The sequence below is a fragment of the Hyaena hyaena genome, unplaced genomic scaffold (assembly GCF_003009895.1).
Source record: "Hyaena hyaena isolate Hyena2069 unplaced genomic scaffold, ASM300989v1 scaffold_1112, whole genome shotgun sequence".
In the NCBI taxonomy this organism is placed as follows: Eukaryota; Metazoa; Chordata; class Mammalia; order Carnivora; family Hyaenidae; genus Hyaena; species Hyaena hyaena.
In genome coordinates this window covers 1-8253 of record NW_024081748.1, presented here as the reverse complement: position 1 = coordinate 8253, position 8253 = coordinate 1, and the positions used below count along the sequence as shown (strand labels likewise).

General features: G+C 41.2%; 1 pseudogene; it reads right to left on the bottom strand.

Moving 5' to 3' along the window:
- Positions 1 to 6902: 6902 nt before the first annotated feature.
- LOC120224149 lies at positions 6903 to 7724 on the bottom strand (annotated as a pseudogene).
- Between the last annotated feature and the right edge of the window lie 529 nt (positions 7725 to 8253).

Below are 8253 nucleotides of genomic sequence, written 5' to 3'. Positions count from 1 at the left end.
CAAATGGCTCCAAAACACACAGGTCTGGGAGAAACCTTTGTGAATCCCAGCCTTACCACACATTCTTTACTTTGGAAGCCCACAGTTTTTTACTGAAGCTGACATTTGGTTTCTAAGATTAATAGGATCTAAATTCTGAGTCTCAGAAGCTGTTAAGATTTATATTTATCATTTATTTCAGCTTCAATCCATAGAGAAAGTATTAAACTATATCCTATATAAAGGTGAAGCAATGAGGTAGAGAAATTTAATCTCTCTCCCAAGGCCAGCAGGACATAAGCAGAACCTAAAACACTGACCCTCAAATACTCTTAAGCAAGAGGGAGAAGAGGTTTCACACCATAAGGAGGCTTCATTTCATGTCCCGAGCAGATAAACCGCACCTTTCACAGGGGCTCTGAGAACACAGTGGTACAAGGCACCACCACTTTACTTAAAATAAGCAGAGGACAAAAGGAGATGCATTCACTGTGCCTACAACTAGGGATGCACCCAGGGAAGCTTCTATGAGACAGATTCATCCCAACAAGATGTGTAAAGTAACCCCTCTTCTCTGGTAAGAGATATGGCAAACACTCCAAAGATAAAACAACGAGGCCTTCGAAAAGGGGGTTCAGGGTTATGTTGCAAAAGAGACCAAAACTTGTTCTGCTGACATTATCCCATGGCCCTTCCCCATGTTCAATTAGAAGGAATACAGAATCATCAATGAGAGTTGTTGTGGTAGGCATATATTCAACCATCATGACTCTGGGTCTCCTTCCCCCACTCTCAAAGACATAATTAAACATTCTATGTAAATGAGAGGCTCCCCTCTCGGGGACTGCCACAGTTGGGACCCAAGTTCACATGTGTTCTGCTGGGAACTGAGCAGCGGTCACCCCTTTCTCTTTTTCAGTATCTTCTGTGAGAATCCAAGCCATTCTACAACAAACATTACATGATACTTGTCTGTTCTACTGAGCATGAACAGCCCAGAAAACATCCCCGACAGCTCAAAATGCTGGGCACTTCTTAGAAACCAGGCAACACTGTCTGGTAGCAGTCAATGAATGCAAACAAACCAAAGTCAACGTCTACTGCAAAAATTCCCCAATCTGCTCTGAAAATGGGTTTGAGAGTAACATACTCAGAAAATGTACCTACTATAGTCCATGACCAATGGTACACTTGAAAGGACAATATAATACCAGCTCTAGTATTTCTGGCTATGGGACAGAGAGATCCTCTCTACTTGACCGTGCAGTTAGCACTCTGCACACTTCAGACATTCTATGGCCTGAGGCAATGGAATCTCTCGGTCTTGTCTTGAGCCAAGTTCAAAACTGTAGATAAATTACTATGCTTTGTTGCACAGACTCTCTAGTTAGCACGGGTCCTAACCTGCGCATGACATGTTTCATGAGCTTGGTGATTCCATAGAATTTCCCTCAAAGGGTCCTTACCCATGGTCATATAACACACAAATAGATGGAGTGCATTTTTAGTGTTCTGCTGGTTAATGTTCATTCCAACAAAGGCTAAAAATTGATCATGTAGCCTTTCAGCTGACAGCCATCAACCCCCACTGCCAGGACATTACCAGCTGCATGAGTCCGTGAAATGCAGCGAGAGCCATTTGGGTGCTTATTCTCCAGGACAAGTATCCAGTCCTAAACTCCACTAATTGAGCAGAATTCCCATTCCAGGCACAACTGTCAATAGTTTTCTTGGCTGTTGTGCAGCTACAGTGGCCCCCATCACCCACTGGAATTTAACTTAGTGGGTAAATTCAGAAACTAGACCCAGGCATCCCCAAGACACTTGGTGTACCAAAGCCACCAAGAAGCCAAAGTTGATGTCACAGGCCCTGTATCTATGGCAACCATACCTGGAGAGTGACTAAGTACATTTTCCTGTAGCTGTAAGACACTATTAATGCCCAGTTAACTTTTATCCTTGGTATGGTACTTCCCTGTAAACATGGAGGCTCACTGGGCTATAACCACTTCATGGAACTGTCATCTTACCAATCCCTTGATAGAGATGTGAGAGTGTAAAAACCTCCACTCTTGATGTGTTCCTCTCTCAATGTCCATCACTACTCACAAACAAGCCAGCAGCAGTCTCTTAAAAGAATACACTCAGAGGTGGTGTGAGGCAAGCACCAAAAACAAAAGCACACAGCTACATTTGTGGTGAGCACAGCAGAATGTATAGACTTGACTTGTTGGAATCACTATGTTGTACATCGGACACTAATAAAACACTGCGTGTCAACTATACTTCAATATAAACAAATACAGCAAAACAAAACAATAGCACACAAAGACATCGAGCTACCCATATTGGATATTATGTTAATGACTTAATTTCAGAAATACTTTTGACTGACTCGTGGCATTAAGAGACTATAATCCATTGATTCACAGATGTAAGAATGTGAACAGTTAAGTACTAGGAAGGGAAAACAAAACCCCAAACAAAACCCTTACTTGGGTGGCTGCTGTTCCTTAATATTTAACGATTCATCTTCTAGTGCCAATCACTAAGAAATCAGACCAACTAAGAAAGACTATCTGCTCCTCTTGCACCTTTCAACCACAATAATGTCATCCATGAAATGGTATTGAGACACCTCAGATGAGATATTCGTCTTCTCTAGGTCTTGACCTATCCACTGGTGAAAAATTATAGGTCTTAATGCACTGCCACATTAATGTCTAATGTAATCTGACCCGCGAAGGCAAACAGACTTTAATCACATGGCTTTGGTGGGATCGGAAAAATCATTAGCATATCCTACCACTGCACACACGACACTTCAGTACACACAACACAACGTAGTCCTAAAATGTTATGATATCTAGAACTACCAGGACAAGAAGGTCTGCTGCCACTTTGAGCTTACTGTCATCTATAATGAGGCCCTAAATATCCTTTGTTTTCTCTACTGGCTGCCTAGGGCTACCGTAAATGTTAGAGTCTCTTTAAACACATCTACCTTCTTTTTTTATGTCTTCATTTTATTTTGAGAGACAGAGACAGCGAGCATAGGAGGGGCAGAGAGAGAGGGAGACACAGGATCTGAAGCAGGCTCCAGGCTCTGAGCTGTCAGCACAAAGCCCAACGCGGGGCTCGAACCCACAGACTATGAAATGATGACCTGAGCCAAAGTCAGACGCTTAACCGACTGAGCCACCCAGGCGCCCCACACATCCACCTTCTTTAGTTCCTTGACCGATGTAGAGGCTTCCTGTTACATATCCCTCAAATCAGAATCCTACACTGCTGTCCTGATACCTCATGGCTCAGCTGGGGAAGTCTAGTGGGCTCCCAACTGCCCATTCATCCCACTACCACTATTCTACTGTTGCATTTCCCACTAGGAACATCCCTTATAAGCAAGAGAAGAATTACACATACTTAACACAACTCTTCCCACAATACAGTCAGAGTATCAGTTACAATAATATGTACATGTATCGACAAGCTGCGTTTTGGGATCTGACTGGGGAATAAATTACACCTCTACCTACTGCAGAGTTAAGTTTTGTGTTCTCCATGTGGACAAACAGACCCTTAGAAAGAAAATATAGCATGGGGCACCTGGGCAGCTCAGTAGGTTAAGTATCTGACTTTGGCTCAGGTCATGATCTCATCATTCACAATTTCAGGCCCTGCATCAGGCTCTGTGCCGACAGCTCAACAGGAAAAAATAAAAACAGTTCAGAGCCTGGAGCCTGTTTCAGATTCAGTGTCTCCCTCTCTCTCTGCCTCTCTTCTGCTCATGCTCTCTCTCTCTCTCTCTCGGTCTCTCTCTCTCTCTCAAAAATAAACATTTAAAAAATATTTTTAATTAAAAAAAAGAAAAAATATAGCAAATTTCTCCACCCTGAAAACTGAGGAACAAATTTCTCACTTGCTTCAAGTAAATGACAAATAGCTTCAGGAAGTTTGTCTTACGTCCTGTGGAGTTTATGAAAAACAGAAGAATTAATAACTGGCTCACACAATCAAGTCAAGAACCAGAGACTAAAGCTGCACCTGCTAGAAGGTATAATAAGAATGCTGGTTTAGAAGTGAAATGCACTTCCATTACATGCAGAAGAAACAAAGGGCTGTGTTTTTTTGTGTCCACATGAGAACTATACAATGGTTGAGTGGCCTGAGACTGCATTAAAATGAAAGCACTGAAAAGTGCACACTGAATATTCTCCATACTAGATAACGTATCAGGCCACAAAACAGGCCTCAACACATTCAAGATCAAAGTCATACCATGCACCTTTTCTGTCTACAACACTATGAAACTACAAGCCAACCACAAGAAAAAATCTGGAAAGACCATAAATGCACGAGGTTAAATAACATGCTACTAACCAATGAATGGGCCAACCAGAAAAAAATAAAAAACAAAAACAAAAACAAAAATACAGGGGCACCTGGGTGGCTCAGTCAGTTAAGCATTCAACTTTGGTTCAGGTCATGATCTCATGTTTCATGGGTTTGAGCCCCACATTGGGCTCTGTGTTGACAGCTCAGAGCCTGGAGCCTGTTTCAGATTTTGTGTCTCCCTCTCTCTGCCTTTCCCCCACTTGAATTCTGTCTCTCTCTCAAAAATGAATAAACATTAAAAATTTTTTAAATAAAAAATACATGGAAACAAATGAAAATAAAAACACAATGGTCCAAAAACCTTGGGATTCAGCAAAAGCCATTCTAAGAGGGAAGTTCATAGCAATACAGGCCCTAAGTGTCCATCAACTGACAAATGGATCAAGAAGATGTGGGTTATCAAGGGATACAGAAATGCTGATGCATAGGAGCACATGTACCCCAATGTTCATAGCAGCACTCTCCACAATAGCTAAAACATGGAAAGAGCCTAAGTGTCCATCAACAGATGAATGGATCAAGAAGATGTGGTTTATCTATACCATGGAATACTACATGGCAATGAGAAACAATGAACTCTGGCCATGTGTAGCAACATAGATGGACCTTGAGGGTGTTATGCTGAGCGAAATAAGTCAGGCAGAGAAGGACAAATATCATATGTTTGCACGTATAGGAGGATTAGGAGGAACTTGACGGAGGAACAAAGGGGAGAAGAAGGGGGGAAATGGTGGGGGAAAGGGAGAGAGGCAAACCATGAGAGACTCTTGAATGCTGACAAAAACTGAGGACTGATGGATGTGGGGGGGAGGGGGGATGGGCATGGAGGAGGACACTTGTGGGGATGAGCACTGAGTGTTATGTGGAAACTAATTTGACAATAAACTATTTGTAAAAAAAAAAAAAAGAAGAAGAAGAAGATGTGGGTTATCTATACAATGGAATACTACATGGCAATGAGAAAGAATGAAATCGGGCCATGCATAGCAATGTGGATGGACCTTGAGGGTGTTATGCTGAGTGAAATAAGTCAGGCAGAGAAGAACAGCTACCATATGTTTGCACATATAGGTGGATTAGGAGGAACTTAATGGAAGACCATGGGGGAGAAGAAGAGAGGCAAACCATGAGAGACTCTTGAATGCTGAGAACAAACTGAGGGTTGATGGGGGTGGAGGGAGGGGATGGGGGGTGATGTGCATGGAGGAGGGCACTTGTGGGGATGAGCAATGGGTGTTATATGGAAACCAACTTGACAATAAACTATTTAAGAAAAAAATTTTAATAAATAAATAAATAATAAAAAAATAAAAACAAATAGTATTGGGAAAACTGGACAACTACACACAAAAGAATGAAACTGGACCACGTGACGACACCATACACAAAAATAAATTCAAAATGGATGAAAAACCTAAATGTGAGACCTGGAACCATAAAAATCCTAGAAGAGAACATAGGCAGCAACATCTCTGACATTGGCTATAGCAACTTCTCTTTAGATATGTCTCCGGAGGCAAAGGAAACAAAGCAAAAATAAACTACTGGGAGTACATCAAAATAAAAAGCTCCTGGGCACCTGGGTGGTTCAGTCGGTTAAGCATCCAACTTTGCTTAAGGCAACGCTATCACGGTCTGTGAGTTTGAGCCCCGCGTTAGGTTCTGTGCTGACAGCTCAGAGCCTGGAGCCTGCTTCTGATTCTGTGTCTCCTTCTCTCTCTCTCTGTAACCTACCTCCCTCACACTCTGTCTCTCACTCTCTCTCAAAAATAAACATTGGAGCATCTGGGTGGCTCAGTCAGTTGAGTGTCTGACTTCAGCTCAGATCATGATCTCACAGTTTGTGAGTTCAAGCCTCATGTCAGGCTCTGTGCTGACAGTTCAGAGCCTGGAGTCTGCTTTGGATCCTGTGTCTCCCTCTCTCTCTCTGTCCCTCCCTGGCTGCTATTCTCTCTCTCTCTCTCTCAAAAATATAAAAACGTTAGAATTAAATTAAAAAAATAAATAAAATCTTTATAAATAAACATTAAAATTTCTTTTTTTTGTCATAAAATATGAATATTTTATTCCAGCTCTGGAAAATGAAAAAGTGGGGAACACATCCTTCCACACAACATTCTAATTTAGCTGACGTTAATTTAAAAAAGGTAAAGCAATGTGTATATGTGTATCTGTATAAATATTTTTATACCCACATACATATTTGCTCAGATCTTCATCTCATCAGTGTTTATTTATTTACTCTAGTTTTGGGGTTTTTTTTTTTTTATAAACACCACTAAAAATCATTAAATGCATCCCAATATTTCTACTTCTGCCTCTTTGTCAATCATTTAATATTGTTGGAATTAAAGTCATAGTTTGTGCTTTAATTACTTATGTGATTAGTCAAATTGTACATTACATTAGAAGATGTAAGGGAAAAACTTGGTTTAGGTTATATTCTATGTGTCACAATTATCCTTCACATGATTTTTTCATCATTTTCAACTTTACACATCCTGTAGTTCTCTATGCAGACTATTTCAGCTTCTAGTGCTGTACATATCTACATTTTCTGGATGGGACTGCCCATGATCCATGAACTTGGGGTCAGGCATAAACTGTGCAGCACCTGAGGTAGATTCTGATTCTGTCTTTGTTTCAAAGATGAGTTCAGTTGGCAAAGGCACTGAGTGTTTCAGGTTCTGAGTTGTTTTTGCAGGTATTTCTATTTCAGCAGAGTTTTCTTCTATCTTAGTTTTTTTCTTTCAGGTTAGAAAGTGACTCTTTTTTGTTGTTTTTTTGTCCACAATGATTTAACTGCTTCGTAAATTTGCTGGCTTGCAGTATATGCCTTTTTCCCAGTTACCTTTGCGATTATTACTGACTGAACTGGATAGCAAACAGTTGCTCCTAAAGTGACCAGTCTCAGTGGATAAGCAATTTTCTTAAACCTAGAACCTTTTCTTGCTGAAAACAAGCCTGCTAATCCTGAAACTGTAATCATTCCTATTTTTGGAAGAAAATCTCGAGGTGGGTTCTTCAGATAGATATAAGCATCATTCCCATACTGTACTGTATCCATTATCTCATTTTTCACAAAAACATAAACACCCTTGCACCAGCCAATATAATGACCAATTGTTGTGCGGATGTATGCAAAGCCCATTTATAAATGACCAGGCTGTTCTTCAACATATTTAGACTGCAGAGGTGGTGTGGTATATATGGGGAGCTGCTCTGGTTTTACTAGATGCTTTTTCAATTCTTCTTCTTTGGCCGCATGCACACTTATAGATGCACATATCAGACCTGCAGGTATGGTTGTCAGCTTTCCCATCCTAACAGCCGCCATGTCTGTGACCTTCTCCCAACATTAAAATTTCTTAATGTTTTTATTTATTTTTCAGAGACAGAGAGAGTGGGGGAGGGGGCAGAGAGTGAGAGAGAGACACAGAATCTGAAGCAAGCTCCAGACTCCAAGCTATCAGCACAGAGCCTGACTTGGGGCTCAAACTCATGAGCTGTGAGATCATAACCTGAGTCAAAGTCTGACACTTGACTGAGCCACCCAAGTGCCCCAAAATTTTTTTGATAAAATAAAAGAAAAAGCTTCTTCACAGCAAAGGAAATAATCAACAAAATTCACAGACAACCTATGGAGGGGTGATAGATACTTGCAAACAATGTATCTGATCAAGGGTTAATATCAAAATATATAAAGAACTTGTTTCCCGTCTGCGCTCGGGGAGAAGCAGGGCTTTCGGAGAGATATCCCACCTCTAACTATGGGGCTTTCCTTGGACTGGTGGCCTCGGTCTGGCACTGGACAGTGGAAGTTCCCTCCGGGTTAGGTGGTACCCCAGGGACACGGTCGGCATCAGGAGGAACCAG